The sequence below is a fragment of the Anomaloglossus baeobatrachus genome, chromosome 2 (genome assembly GCF_048569485.1).
Source record: "Anomaloglossus baeobatrachus isolate aAnoBae1 chromosome 2, aAnoBae1.hap1, whole genome shotgun sequence".
Lineage (NCBI taxonomy): Eukaryota > Metazoa > Chordata > Amphibia > Anura > Aromobatidae > Anomaloglossus > Anomaloglossus baeobatrachus.
Window position 1 is genome coordinate 336,265,892 of NC_134354.1, and position 16,374 is coordinate 336,282,265.

At 50.5% G+C, this 16,374-nt stretch overlaps 1 protein-coding gene across 7 annotated transcripts in view; it reads left to right on the forward strand.

Annotated features, from left to right (window-relative positions):
- CTPS1 (CTP synthase 1) overlaps positions 1–16,374 on the forward strand; it is a 122,997-nt gene that overhangs the window by 9,389 nt on the left and 97,234 nt on the right. The window lies entirely within an intron of this gene.

Consider the following 16,374-nt stretch of genomic DNA (forward strand, 5'->3'; position numbering starts at 1 on the left):
GCTGCAGGTCACGGAATATGGCGTAAAGCGTGTGCCAGTTTTTTCGGACAAACTTCAGATTTTTTTTAACCCCTTACATAACAGTAAACCTATACATGTTGTCTACGAACTCGCACCGACCAGAGGCATCACACTGACACATCAGTTTTACCATATAGTGAGCACAATGAATAAAATATCTCAAAAACAATAGTGCTATCGCACTTTTTTTGCAATTTTTCCGCATTTGGAATTTTTTTGCCGTTTTCCAGTACACTACATGGTAAAACTCATGGTTTCATTTAAAAGTACAGCTCGTTCCACAAAAAATGACCATATTGACTGAAAAATAAAAAAGTTGTGTGTCTTGGAAGAACAATGGCGGGAAAAAAAAACGGAAAGCGAAAAATTGGCCGGTCGTGAAGGGGTTAAATTAGTTAAAGGAAACCTGTCAAGTGTAATATGCAGCTAGGACCGCAAGCAGTTCCGGGTATATATTGCTAATCAGTGCCTACCCGTCCCTGTAAACACTAGCATAGATAAAAAGATCTTTAGAAAAAGGATTTGTAAAGATCTTTTACCGTATGCTAATGAGTGTGGGGACTAGTTTCCTGGTGTTAGTTCCTCTGGCTAGTTGGCTCCATTAGCATGTTAGTACGTCCCTGTGGGTCCCTGTGGGAGTGCTATCATGCTAATGAATGTGCAGCATCACAGGATGATCTCACTCACCTCTCCGCCGCCATCACCGCCTGACTGGGAATTACGGCTCAGTGCGCATGACCCTGAAGTTTGGGTCATGCGCACTACTACAGTTTGAAGCCAGGACATGTACACCCAGCTTCACAGTGCACATGACCCAAACTCCGGAGTCATGCGCACTGAGCCGAAATCCCCCGTCGGGCGGCGGCGAAGTGAGTGAGATCATCATGTGACGCTGTGCATTCATTAGCATGATAGTACACCCCTGTGGGCATGCTAACATACTAATGGAGCCGACTAGCCGGGGAACTAACTCCCAGGGGGCTAGTGCCTCGCGCTCATTAGCCTACGATATAAGATCTTTAGAAATCCTTTTTCTATAGATCTCTTTATCTATGCTAGTGTATACAGGGACGGTTAGGCAGGGATTAGAGAGATGCATCCAGAACTGCTCATGGTTCTGGGTGCATATTACACCTGACAGGTTCCCTTTAACATCATTTTAGGATTTCTGGAATGAAAATGATTCAAGGTATGTTAGTTAAGGATGCCTGCACACACAGTGGTTAGTGCCATTTGATAAAAGATTGTAAGAGCCTTGCAGCTTTATTGAAGAATTATTATGGAGATAGTGACCTTATTCCAGCCAATGGGTCTTGAGCTATAATTGTGATTATTTAGCCTTTGGATATTAAAGGGAACCTGTCACCAGAATTTTCACTATTAAACTAAAAGAATCCCCTTCTGCATTCTATAAAGGTTCATCTTGCTACCGGCCCCCCTTTCATACCTAAATAACAACTTTATAAAATATTACCTTTTTCTATGGTAATGAGGTTTGCTGGCCCCGGAGGCGGGCTGTATTTCGTCTGTTATCCCCCCTCCTGCCGCTGTTCGCTGTCCCCCAGTGTTCATTTACATAGATGAGGCCGCCACCCTCATCTTCCGCAGTGCTTCGGAAGTCTCGCGCAAGAGCAGTGGCACTATCGTGGGACTGAGCACTGTTTTCAAAAAAAGGTAAACGGGGATGATAAAAATAAGCAATGGCCAGCACAAGCGCATAACGGTAGAGGCAGTGGTAAAAGCGCGGGCATGAGATTATGGACTGGTACTTGGATGACGCTGGTGATGACATTCACAGTGCCGCCCATAATCTCGCGCCTGCGCAGTAACCTCACCGGCGCTCGCGTTTTGAAAACAGTGCTCAGTCCCGCGATAGTGCCACTGCACATGCGCGAGACTCCTGGAGCACTGCGGAACATGAGGGCGGCGGCCTCATCTATGTACATGAACACTGGGGGACGGCGAACAGCGGCAGGAGGGGGAATAACTGACGAAATACAGCCCGCTCACGGGGCCAGCAAACCTAATCACCATAGCAAAAGGTAATATTTTATAAAGTTGTTATTTTAGGTATGAAAGGGGGGCCGGTAGCAAGCTGAACCGTTATAGAATGCAGCCCATGAGCTGCAGAAGGGGATTCTTTTAGTTTAATAGCGAAAATTCTGGTGACAGGTTCCCTTTAACCAAAGCAAGGTTCCTTTTGCATTAAAGGGAACCTGTCTCCAGTTTTTTGCCCTATAAGCTGCGGCCACCACCACTGGGCTCTTATATACAGTATTCTAGCATGCTGTATATAAGAATCCAGGCCGCGGGGTATAACCTAAAAAACACTTTATCATACTAGAAGGTCGCTCCGGTGCAGACTGGTTGGATAAGTGGCGCCGTTTTCCAGGACCGGTGCCTCCCCATTCGGCCATCTTGGTCTTCCTTATTCTGAAGCCTGGGTACATAACGCGTCTACATCATCCACACGCGCCGGCATTGAGGTCCTGCGCAGGCGCACTTTTATCTAAAGTGATTTTTACGTTCTACACAGCGGCCTGGGCTCTTATATACAGCATGTTAGAATACTGGTGGTGGCCGCAGCTTATAGGCCAAAAACCTGGAGACAGGTTCCCTTTAATGAGTTGCGTGCCCTTGCTTATAAAAACACACAATCAGCCAAACTGTACCACTCAAATTTCCCTCGGTTTAGAGAATTGCATAATTTGGCAGATTGACTCCTGTGTATAGCCCAATATATTGGGTGTATTTGGGTACTCGACATATTGGACACGTTCCTTGCTTTATAGCCTGTCATGACTAGTGTACTTGTATTTTATTATTATTATTATTTATTATTATTATAGCGCTATTTTTCCATGGCGCTTTACAAGTGAAAGAGTGTATACGTACAACAATCATTAACAGTACAAGACAGACTGGTATAGGAGGAGAGAGGACCCTGCCCGCGAGGGCTCACAGTCTACAGGGAACGGGTGATGGTACAATAGGTGAGGACAGAGCTGGTTGCACAGTGGTCTACTGGACTGAGGGTTATTGCAGGTTGTAGGCTTGCTGGAATACCAGCAATAACCTAAAGCAAACGCCATGCTCTCCTTGTTTGCTTGTGGGTGTAGTTGAATTGCAGTATATTTTGTGGTTAATCTCTAACAAGTAAGAACACAATAGTTTCAGAGTTTGCAAGATATTTTAGGGCCTTGAGATTTGCCCTCTCTACCAAGGTACAAGATGACAGATATAGGAGTCTAGAGCTGAATTTTTCCAGTAACTATTGGACTTATATGTGGAAACAGTAGTCTCTAGTAGTAATGGTGCTCACTACTGCTCTCATGATGCGACTTAAGTACTAAGTATAATATTTACTCATCTATACAGCGCCATTGCACAGTTAGCATGAACAACTAAAGGGTACTTTACATGCTGCGACATCGCTAGCGATCCCGTTAGCGATGTGAAATTCTAGATCGCAAGTGCGATCTTTCGAGATCGCACATGCGTAAAATGACCTATGTGCGATCCCGAAAGATCGCACTTGCGATCTAGAATTTCACATCGCTAACGAGATCGCTAGCGATGTCGCAGCGTGTAAAGTAGTCTTAACAAGCATTTAATAATAGCTCTCGCATATGAGGCCTTCCCATTTTATCCAAGAAAAAAAGATCTGTATATACCATATATAACTGTATAACCAACATGTTGTGCTTAGTGATAAGTGAGCACTACTGTGCTCAGTACTCATAACAAGCAGTTTGATGCTCCAAAAGACACCACTCGTTTACAGAGAATAATGGAAGTCAATGGGTAAGGCTGCTTTCACACATCCGGTTTGAGCGGTGCGGCTCAATCCGGCTGTGCAAACTATGCAACGGATGCAGTGAAAACACTGCATCCTTTGCAAGCGTCCGGTTTTTGCCGCTTGCGGCATGCTACTGAGCATGCGCAGTGGCAAAAACCGCATGCGGCAGCCGGATGTGGTTTTTGCCGCATCTGGCATCCATAGGGATGCATTGGAAAAAGCGCCGCATCGGCCGGATGCTGCGCAATGCGTTTTTTTTTTTTTTGCCGGAGCAAAAAACGTGCCAGGGAACGTTCCATCCGGCCGCCGCATCGGCTAAATCTGCCGCATGCGGCAAAAACCGGACGGAACGCGAGCCCATGCGGCACTAATTAAAGTCTATGCAGGAAAAACGCAACCGGCAGCAAAAAAAACCGGTTCCGTTTTTCCTGGAAAGTGCAGGATTGTGCCGCATTGCAGAAACCGGAGGTGTGAAAGCAGCCTCACTCTACCATTATACTCTATAAAGGAGTCTAGCACAGTGAGAATCAAACGGCTTGTGACGAGCACCCAAGCATGTTAGTGCTCACTCATCACTAGCTGCAATGTAATCTGTTGGCTATCAATCACTTCATTTGCCTCAAAGACCATATAACTGACTTCAGTCAACCTTCTGAGGTGTTACAGCTTGTGCCCACAGTGGAACACACACCTTGTTCTCAGCCATACTGCCTCCTAGATATAGCTTGTGCCCACAGTGGAACACACACCTTGTTCTCAGATTGCGTCCATACTGCCTCCTAGATATAGCTTGTGCCCACAGTGGAACACACACCTTGTTCTCAGCCATACTGCCTCCTAGATATAGCTTGTGCCCATAGTGAAACACACACCTTGTTCTCAGAATGCGGCCATACTGCCTCCTAGATATAGCTTGTGCCCATATTGGAACACACACCTTGTTCTCAGAATGCGGCCATACTGCCTCCTAGATATAGCTTGTGCCCATATTGGAACACACACCTTGTTCTCAGAATGCGGCCATACTGCCTCCTAGATACAGCTTGTACACAGTGGAACACACACCTTGTTCTCAGAATGCGGCCATATTGCCTCCTAGATATAGCTTGTGCCCATATTGGAACACACACCTTGTTCTCAGAATGCGGCCATACTGCCTCCTAGATATAGCTTGTGCCCACAGTGGAACACACACCTTGTTCTCAGAATGCGGCCATATTGCCTCCTAGATATAGCTTGTGCCCATATTGGAACACACACCTTGTTCTCAGAATGCGGCCATACTGCCTCCTAGATATAGCTTGTGCCCATATTGGAACACACACCTTGTTCTCAGATTGCGTCCATACTGCCCCCTAGATACAGCTTGTACACAGTGGAACACACACCTTGTTCTCAGAATGCGGCCATACTGCCTCCTAGATATAGCTTGTGCCCATATTGGAACACACACCTTGTTCTCAGAATGCGGCCATACTGCCTCCTAGATACAGCTTGTACACAGTGGAACACACACCTTGTTCTCAGAATGCGGCCATACTGCCTCCTAGATATAGCATGTGCCCGCAGTGGAGCACACACCTTGTTCTCAGAATGCGGCCATACTGCTTCCTAGGTATAGCTTGTGCCGATAAAACAAATCCAGAAATAACCTTGTCTGATATGGCAGATTTTTTTTTTGCAAATTATGGTGGAAAATAAGTATTTGGTCAATAACAAAAGTTCATCTCCATATTTTGTTATATATCCTTTGTTGGCAATGACAGAGGTGAAACGTTTTCTGTAAGTCTTCACAAGGTTCGCGCACACTATTGGTGGTATGTTGGCCTTTTCCTCCATGCAAACCTCCTCTAGAGCAGTGATGTTTTGGGCCTGTCACTAGGCAACACAGACTTTCAACTCTCTCCAAAGGTTTTCTATGGGGTTGAGATCTGGAGACTGGCTAGGCCACTGCAGCACTTTCATATGCTTCTTATGAAGCCACTCCTTCATTGCCCTGGTGGTGTGCTTGGGATCATTATCATGCTGAAAGACCCAGCCACGTTTCATCTTCAATGCCCTTGCTGATGGAAGGAGGTTTGCACTCAGAATCTCTCAATACATGGCCCCATTCATTCTTCCAAGTACATGGATCAGTCATCCTGGTCTCTTTGCAGAGAAACAGCCCCAAAGCATGATGTTGCCACCCCCATGCTTAACAGCAGGTATGGTGTTCCTTGGATGCAACGCAGCATTCTGTCTCCTCCAAACACGAGTTGTTGTGTTTCTAGAAAAAAAATTCTACTTTTAGTTTCATATGACCATATGACATTCTCCCAATACTCTTCTGTACAATCCAAATGCTCTCTAGCAAACGTCAGACGGGCCTGGAGATGTACTGGCTTAAGCGGGGGAACATGTCTGGCACTGCAGGATCTGAGTCCCTGGCGGCGTAGTGTGTTACCGATGGTATCCTTTATCACGGTGGTCCCAGCACTATGCAGGTCATTCACTAGGTCCCCTCGTGTGGGTCTGCGATTTTTTTTTTTTTTTTTTTTTTGCTCCCTGTTCTTGTGATCACTTTGACCCCACGGGGGGAGATCTTGCGTTGAGCCCCAGATCGAGGGAGATTATGGTCTTGTATGTCTTCCGTTTTCTTATTATTGCTCCCACAGTTGATTTCATCACACCAAGCTGCTTGCCTATTGCAGATTCAGTCTTCACAGCCTGGTGCAGGGCTACAATTTTGTTTCTGGTGTCCTTCGACAGCTCTTTGGTCTTCACCATAGTGGAGTTTGGAGTGTGAATTTTTGAGGTTGCGGACAGGTGTCTTTTCTTTATCGTTCCTTATGGGAGACCCAAACCATGGGGTGTATAGCTTCTGCCTCCGGAGGACACACAAAGTACTACACTCAAACGTGTAGCTCCTCCCTCCAGGCTATATACACCCCCTGGATGACAATCTACCTAGTTCAATGCTTTGTGTCAGGAGCATCACACACACATGCATTTTCTGATATTTTTTTTTTTCATTTTTATTTTAATTTTAAAGATTTGGAAGAAAAGCGGGTCCAGTCTGGACTCCCGGCATGTCCCTTCACACCCCACTCTGTCGGCGGTGCTGTTAAGGTTGACTTTATAAGGCTGGAGCCTTCACATGCCGCGCTCCTTCACATCCTCTGAGAGGCTCTGGGTTGAAGTGGGAGCCGTCACGGTCCTCTCTGCTTGCAGGAGACCGGTCTCCATCCGCAGCCCTGTCTGGTTCCTGCTGGAAGGAGCGTTAACCCCCACTCAGGGACTGGCCCTGCGTCTCAAAAGCTAAGTATTGAGACGTTTTTCAGGGGTCCCGGGTACTTTTATTAGGGGGACAGTATGTGTTTTATCGTTACTGTAAATTCCGGCCGGTTCCGGGGGTTTCCCCTGAGAACCGCGCCGAAGATGCCTGCTCGTCGGCCGCATTTTAAAATCTAGGCCCCGGCTTCAGTTTGGGCCTAGTTTCGGTTTCGGCTTCTCTGCATGTTTTGCATACAGCGCCGCCCACCGCCCGGCCAGCAGAGGGGAGGGCACTCCTCTCTGGGGAGATGTTCCCTCCCCTGTATCTCTCCCTGTATCTCTCTGCCCTCCGTTTTTCCCGCTCTTGGGCTTATACACGCCCCCCCTCCTTCTCCCAGCGCCATTTTCTCAGCATTCTTACACTGGAAGGCGCTGGATGCTGCAGCTGCATACTATTAGGAAGGCTGACTCTTCACTGGGGCTTTGAGCTGTGGAATCCGGAGGGCACACAGAGGGCGGGCTGGTAAGCCACAACCTTCGGTTGTGGACTTTTTATTACACTCTCAGGACATTCTACAGGAGTGTATTCTTGCTGCAGAGCTTCCACCTCAGCAGCATGTCTGTCACCCGAAGCAAGGCTGCAAACATGTACGCTATATGCACTGCATGTAAGCTCATTCTGCCAGAGCCAAGCACATACCCACATTGTGATGCCTGTGCTAACATGGTTGTGTCTCAGCCTGGAGCCTCAGGGGTCCCTCCGGCTGCTCCGGCCCCGGTGGCTGAACCCCCGGCTTGGGTAGCATCCTTTACACAAGCTATTTCCCAGTCTTTTGCCGACTCCATGGGGCAGCTGTCCCGGACACTGCTGACCATGCATCAGCCCCCGTCCCAGGGTGCTTCTGCTGCTCCTAGCTCTGCAGAGCTCTCAGAGCAGGTCCTAGGACCCCGTCCCCCTAAACGGAGACGCAGGGACCCTTCTCCTTCCTCTTCCCACGGCTCTGATTCACGTGCCGAGGTGCAGGGCGAGGAGGATTCGTTTACTGTGGGCTCAGACGCTTCCTCTATGTACCCCATTGACTTGTCTGAGGGGGATGCGGATGTTAGTGACTTGATTGCGTCCATTAACTCCGTACTGAACCTCAACCCACAAGAGTCAGAGGAACAACCCTCTCTGGTAGAAATACACCAGTTTACCTCACCTAAGAGAGCTATGAGTATGTTTTTTAACCACTCCAGCTTTCACACCACTGTTACCAAGCCCAGGGCCTGTCCTGACAAACGTTTTCCGAAGCGCAGTTCAGATGACCGTTTTCCTTTTCCACCAGAGGTGGTTAAGGAATGGGCCCAGTCCCCAAAGGTAGACCCTCCGGTGTCCAGAATCTCAGCCCGCACAGTCGTAGCTATGGCTGATGGCACTTCTCTTAAGGATCCCACTGACCGCCAGGTTGACCTTCTGGCCAAGTCTGTTTATGAGGCGGCAGGAGCCTCGTTCTCCCCGTCTTTTGCGGCAGTGTGGGCTCTTAAGGCAGTCTCTGCCCCTCTGGCGGAGATACATTCCCTCTTCAGGGACTCTATTCCTGAGACGGATGCCTTAACTTCTCAAGCTTCGGCTTTTGCATCCTACGCCATGTCTGCCATCCTGGAGGCTTCTCACCGCACGGCGGTGGCCTCCGCTAACTCCCTCGCGATCCGCAGGATCTTGTGGCTTCGAGAGTGGAAAGCAGACGCTTCCTCTAAGAAGTACCTTGCGAGTCTCCCTTTTGCTGGGTCCCGGCTGTTTGGGGAACAGCTGGATGACATAATTAAGGAAGCTACTGGCGGGAAGAGTACTTCCTTGCCACAAACTAAAGCCAAGAAACCTGTCCAGGGCAGGAACCAATCGAGGTTTCGTTCCTTTCGTTCCTCTAACTGGTCATCCTCTAAGCCCTCGACCTCGTCCACTACCGCAGCCAAGGATCATAGATCCAACTGGCGCGCAAAGCCGCGTCCTCAAAAGACCGGAGGAGCCGCTGCCACTAAGGCAGCCTCCTCGTGACTATCTGGCTGCGCCAGCAACGTCCTTGGTCGGTGGCAGGCTCTCCCACTTTGGCGACGTGTGGTTTCAACACGTCTCCGATCAGTGGGTGCGGGATATCATCTCCCACGGCTACAGGATAGAATTTTCTTCCAGCCCGCCAAACAGATTTTTTCTGTCCACCCCCCCCGGCTCCAAAGCCGCCGCCTTCTCTCAGGCCGTGGCATCCCTGCAGGCCAACGGTGTAATTGTTCCGGTTCCCGCCCGGGAACGGTTCAGCGGTTTCTACTCAAACCTCTTTCTAGTCCCCAAAAAGGACGGTTCCTTCCGGCCCATCCTGGATCTCAAGCTTCTCAACAAGCATGTTCAGGTGCGGCACTTTCGCATGGAATCTCTGAGATCGGTCATTGCCTCAATGACCCAGGGAGATTTTCTGGCATCCATCGACATCAGAGATGCCTATCTGCATGTGCCTATTGCGGTTTCACACCAGCGTTGGCTACGCTTTGCGATCGGAGAGGAACATTTCCAATTCGTGGCTCTCCCCTTCGGCTTAGCCACGGCCCCTCGAGTATTCACCAAGGTCATGGCAGCAGTGGTTGCGGTCCTGCACCTCCAGGAGTTGGCAGTGATTCCTTACCTGGACGACCTTCTAGTCAAGGCCTCATCCAGTGCAGACTGCCAGCGGAGTGTCTCTCTCACTCTCGCCACGCTAGTTCAGTTCGGGTGGCTTGTCAACCTGCCCAAGTCCACTCTGATCCCGACCCAGGTGCTTTTGTACCTAGGGATGCAATTCGAGACTCTGCCGGCACTTGTCAAGTTGCCCTTAGTCAAACAGCAGTCCCTTCGTCTGGCGGTGCGCTCTCTGCTGAGGCACCGCCGTCATTCCATCAGACACCTCATGCAGGTGCTGGGTCAGATGGTGGCGTCCATGGAAGCGGTTCCCTTTGCCCAGTTCTATCTGCGTCCCCTGCAGCTGGAAATTCTCCGCTGTTGGGACAAGCGGATCTCTTCCTTGCACAGGCTGGTGGCTCTGTCGTCACAGACCAGGAGCTCCCTTCAGTGGTGGCTTCGGCCCCTCTCTCTGTCACAGGGACGCTCCTTCCTGACTCCGTCCTGGGTGATCCTCACCACGGATGCCAGCCTCTCCGGTTGGGGAGCAGTATTTCTCCATCACCGAGCACAGGGCACTTGGACTCCGTCCGAATCAGCCCTCTCTATCAATGTGCTGGAGATCAGAGCTGTGTTTCTAGCTCTCCTAGCCTTTCACCACCTGTTGGCGGGCAGGCACATTCGAGTTCAGTCGGACAACGCGACAGCGGTTGCCTACATCAATCACCAGGGCGGGACTCACAGCCGTCTGGCGATGTTGGAGGTTCAACGAATCCTCCAGTGGACGGAGGACTCCAAGTCCACCATATCTGCAGTCCACATCCCAGGCGTGGAAAACTGGGAGGCCGATTACCTCAGCCGTCAAACCGTGGACAGCGGCGAGTGGGCCCTGCATCCGTCAGTGTTCAGATCAATCTGCCGCAAGTGGGGCACTCCGGAAGTGGATCTAATGGCATCCCGGCACAACAACAAGGTTCTGGTGTACGTGGCTCGCTCCCACGATCCTCAAGCCTTCGCAGCAGACGCACTGGTTCAAGATTGGTCTCAGTTCCGTCTGGCCTATGTGTTTCCCCCTCTAGCGCTCTTGCCCAGGGTTCTGCGCAAGATCAGAATGGAGGGCCGTCGAGTCATACTCATGGCTCCAGACTGGCCCAGGCGAGCTTGGTACCCAGACCTGCTCCGTCTGTCCGTAGAGGTGCCGTGGCATCTCCCGGACCGCCCAGACCTTCTCTCTCAAGGTCCGTTCTTCCGCCAGAATTCTGCGGCTCTCAGATTGACGGCATGGCTCTTGAGTCCTGGATCCTGACGGCTTCAGGCATTCCCTCTGAGGTCATCTCCACCATGACTCAGGCTCGGAAGTCTTCCTCGGCCAAGATTTACCACAGGACTTGTAGGATTTTCCTGTCCAGGTGTCGCTCTTCCGACCATGCTCCTTGGCCGTTTTCCTTGCCGACCATCCTGTCTTTTCTACAGTCCGGTCTACAGCTAGGACTATCCCTCAATTCCCTCAAGGGACAGGTGTCGGCTCTGTCGGTATTGTTCCAGCGGCGTATCGCCCGACTGGCTCAGGTGCGCACCTTCATGCAGGGCGCATCTCACATCATTCCTCCTTACTGGCGGCCCTTGGATTCCTGGGACCTTAATCTGGTCCTCACGGCCTTACAGAAACCCCCCTTTGAGCCTCTCAGGGAGGTCCCCTTGTTTAGACTTTCACAGAAAGTTGTTTTTCTAGTAGCCATAACTTCTCTCAGGAGAGTCTCTGATTTGGCTGCGCTCTCTTCGGAATCCCCCTTTTTGGTGTTTCACCAAGACAAGGTGGTTCTTTGTCCAACTCCGGATTTTCTCCCTAAGGTGGTGTCTCCTTTCCACCTTAACCAGGACATTTCATTGCCTTCTCTTTGTCCGGCCCCTGTGCATCGCTTTGAAAAGGCGTTGCATACCTTGGATTTGGTGCGGGCGCTCCGAATCTGTGTCACGCACCGCCGTTTTTAGGTGGTGCACCTCTCTTTTTGTGCTAACCACTGGTCAGCGCAAGGGTCTCGCTGCTTCTAAACCGACCCTAGCTCGTTGGATCAGGTCGGCTATCACCGATGCCTACCAGTGCTCTCAGGTGCCTCCCCCGCCAGGGATTAAGGCGCACTCGACCAGAGCTGTCGGTGCCTCCTGGGCTTTCAGGCACCAGGCTACGGCTCAGCAGGTTTGTCAGGCTGCCACGTGGTCCAGTCTGCACACTTTTTCGAAGCACTACCAAGTGCATGCTCATGCTTCGGCAGATGCGAGCTTGGGCAGATGCATTCTTCAGGCGGCTGTCGCCCATTTGTGAAGTTAGGTTTTGCCTACTTCTCAGTTTGGTTTATTCCCACCCATGGACTGCTTTGGAACGTCCCATGGTTTGGGTCTCCCATAAGGAACGATAAACAAAAATAGAATTTTGTTTACTTACCGTAAATTCTTTTTCTTATAGTTCCGACATGGGAGACCCAGCACCCTCCCTGTTGCCTGTTGGCAGTTTTTTGTTCCGTGTGTTTCACCGGCTGTTGTTAGTAGACAGAGTTCCGGTTATTCCGAGTTTTACTCTATCTCTACTTATGGGTGGATGTCCTCCTTCAGCGTTTGCACTGAACTGGGTAGATTGTCATCCAGGCGGTGTATATAGCCCGGAGGGAGGAGCTACACGTTTGAGTGTAGTACTTTGTGTGTCCTCCGGAGGCAGAAGCTATACACCCCATGGTTTGGGTCTCCCATGTCGGAACTATAAGAAAAAGAATTTACGGTAAGTAAACAAAATTCTCTTTTTTTATACTGATAACAAGTTCAAATAGGTGCCATTATTACAGGTAATGAGTGGAGAACAGAGGAGCCTCTTAAAGAAGTTACAGGTCTGTGAGAGCCAGAAATCGTGCATGTTTTTAGGTGACTACTTATTTTCCACCGTAATTAGCAAAAAAAAAAAATCTTCCGCAATCAGAGAAGGTGATTTTCTGGATCTGTTTTCTCTTTTTGTCTCTCATAGTTGTGGTCACCTATGATGTCAATTACAGGCCTCTCTCATCTTTTCTTCATCGTTCCTTATGGGAGACCCAGACCATGGGTGTATAGCTTCTGCCTCCGGAGGACACACAAAGTACTACACTAAAAGTGTAGCTCCTCCCTCCGAGCACATACACCCCCTGGATGACAAATCTAACCAGTTCAATGTTTTGTGTTCAGGAGGTCACACACACACATGCATTCTCTGATTTTTGATTTTTGATTTCAAAGATTTGGAAGAAAAGCGGGTCCAGTCTGGACTCCCGGCATGTCCCTTCTCACCCCACTGTGTCGGCGGTGCTGTTAAGGTTGACTTTACAAGGCTGGAGCCTTCACGTGCCGCGCTCCTTCACCATCCCCTGAGGCTCTGGCTTGAAGTGGGAGCCATCACGGTTCTCTCTGCTTTGCAGGAGACCGGTCTCCATCCGCAGCCCTGTCAGGATCCTGCCGGACGGAGCGTTTACCCCCCCCCCAGGGACCTGGCCCTGCGTCTCATAAGCTAAGTATTGAGACGTTATTCAGGGGTCCCGGGTATATTTATTGTGGGGAGAGTGTGTTTTGTCACTTTGCTGTGATTTCCGGCCGGTTCTCTGTTTTTTTCCTGAGAACCGCGCCGAAGGTGCCTGCTCGTCGGCCGCATGGAAAAATCTAGGCCCCGGCTTCAGATGCGGCCTAGTTTCGTTTTCAGTGCCCCTGCATGTCAGTCATGCAGGGGAACAGGGCGGCGCCGCCCACCGGCCGTTCAGCAGAGGGGAGGACACTCCTCTCTGAGGAGATGTTTCCCTCCCCTGTATCTCTCCTTGGCCCTCCGGTTCCCGCTCTTGGGCTAAAACCCCGCCCCCCCCCTCCTCACTCCGGCGCCATTTTATCAGCGTTCACTCACTGATCGGCGCTGGCTGCTGCAACTTCTGCATCTACTGGGGGTCCGAGCTGTGGAATCCGGAGGGCACACAAAAACCGGTCTGGTAAGCCACAACCTCTGGTTGTGGGCTTTTATACACTGACAGGGGGTCATTCTAAAGGAGTGTATTCTTTACTGCAGAGCCTCCACCTCAGCAGCATGTCTCTCACTAGGAGCAAGGCTGCAAGGCTTTATTCTATATGCACTGCATGTCAGCTCATTCTGCCTGAACCGAGCACATATCCACATTGTGATGCCTGCTCTAACATGGTGGTGCCTCAGCCTGGAGCCTCCTCAGGGGTCCCTCCGGCTACTCCGGCCCCGGTGGCTGAACCCCCGGCTTGGGTAGCATCGTTTTCTAGAGCCATCTCCCAGTCTTTTGCCGACTCCATGGGACAGCTGTCCCGGACTCTGCTGACCATGCATCAGCCCCTTTCTCAGGGCGCCTCTGCTGCTCCGACTCGCTCTGCAGAGCTAACAGAGCATGTTTTATCTGTTCCCGGACCCCGTCCTCCTAAACGGAGACGCAGGGACTCTTCTCCTTCCTCGTCCCACGGCTCTGATTCACGAGCTGAATTGCAGGGCGAGGAGGATACTTTTACTGTGGGCTCGGACGCTACCTCTATGTAAGGAGCTCTCTTCAGTGGTGGCTTCGGCCCCTCTCTCTGTCTCAGGGACGCTCCTTCCTGACTCCGTCCTGGGTGATCCTCACCACGGACGCCAGCCTATCCGGCTGGGGAGCAGTATTTCTCCACCACCGAGCACAGGGCACTTGGACTCCGTCCGAATCAGCCCTCTCGATCAATGTGCTGGAAATCAGGGCTGTACTTCTAGCTCTCGTAGCTTTTCACCACCTGTTGGCGGGCAAGCACATTCGAGTCCAGTCGGACAACGCGACAGCAGTTGCCTACATCAATCACCAGGGCGGGACTCGCAGCCGCCTGGCGATGTTGGAGGTTCATCGCATCCTTCAGTGGACGGAGGACTCCAAGTCCACCATATCCGCAGTCCACATCCCAGGCGTAGAAAACTGGGAGGCAGATTATCTCAGCCGCCAAACCGTGGACAGCGGCGAGTGGGCCCTGCATCCGGCAGTGTTCCGGTCAATCTGCCGCAAGTGGGGCACTCCGGAAGTGAATCTAATGGCATACCGGCACAACAACAAGGTCCCGGTTTACGTGGCTCGCTCCCACGATCCTCAGGCCTTGGCAGCGGACGCGCTGGTTCAAGATTGGTCCCAGTTCCATCTGGCCTACTTGTTTCCCCCTCTAGCTCTCTTGCCCAGAGTCCTGCGCAAGATCAGAATGGAGGGCCGTCGGGTTATAATCATTGCTCCAGACTGGCCCAGGCGAGCTTGGTACCCAGACCTGCTCCATCTGTCCGTAGAAATGCCGTGGCATCTCCCGGACCGCCCAGACCTTCTCTCTCAAGGTCCGTTTTTCCGCCAGAATTCTGCGGCTCTCAGATTGACGGCGTGGCTCTTGAGTCCTGGATCCTGACGGCTTCAGGCATTCCTTCCGAGGTCATCTCCACTATGACTCAGGCTCGGAAGTCTTCCTCGGCCAGAATTTACCACAGGACTTGTAGGATTTTCCTGTCCTGGTGTCGCTCTTCCGGCCATGCTCCTTGGCCGTTTTCTTTGCCGACCATCCTGTCCTTTCTACAGTCCGGTCTGCAGCTAGGACTATCCCTCAATTCCCTCAAGGGACAGGTCTCAGCTCTGTCAGTGTTGTTCCAGCGGCGTATCGCCCGACTGGCCCAGGTGCGCACCTTCATACAGGGCGCATCTCACATCATTCCTCCTTACCGGCGGCCTTTGGATCCCTGGGACCTTAATCTGGTCCTCACGGCCTTACAGAAACCCCCCTTTGAGCCTCTTAGGGAGGTTTCTTTGTTTCGACTTTCACAGAAAGTGGTCTTTCTGGTAGCCATAACTTCTCTCAGGAGAGTCTCTGATTTGGCTGCTCTCTCTTCGGAGTCACCCTTTTTGGTTTTTCACCAAGACAAGGTGGTTCTCCGTCCGACTCCGGACTTTCTCCCTAAGGTGGTGTCTCCTTTCCACCTTAACCAGGACATTTCATTGCCTTCCCTTTGTCTGGCCCCTGTGCATCGCTTTGAGAAAGCGCTGCATACTTTGGATTTGATCCCAACAGGAAGCAATATGAATTTTTTCATCCCAAAAAAGGAGTATATAATGTCTCAATAATTCAAAAATGATTTTATTGACATTCAAATATTAGAACAACACCACACAATAAAAATAGTAAATTGCAGTCAAAAGAGTGTGTGTATCAGGGTGTAGCGGTATCAAAATTGCACATAATGTCCAATAAAGTGTCCCGTGCTGAATCTGAATTTACCAGAAGATATCGTTTCAGATTCCTGGATAGTCAAGGTACTTTTGTGAGGCAGGCTTCAGCACAATGATAGCAATAATATCATTGCATATATTTGCATAGCTCCGGGATATTCAATGTTGTGCTGAAATGTGCCTATAGGCCCTCCTCCCATGCTGAATCAAGGTCACTCCATTCAATGTTGCCGCGTATGTGCATCATACAGTAATACTGCGTGTCATATGAAATAATTTATGTAGCAAACAAGGAGTGCAGTGAGCCGAATCAGCATGAGAAGGCGTATCGATTTCCTCCAATCAAATACAAAATTTGTTATAAAGCCCATAGGGATATGTGCTATATCCATATATACATAGTCAAAATTACATATCACCCCAAATTCTTG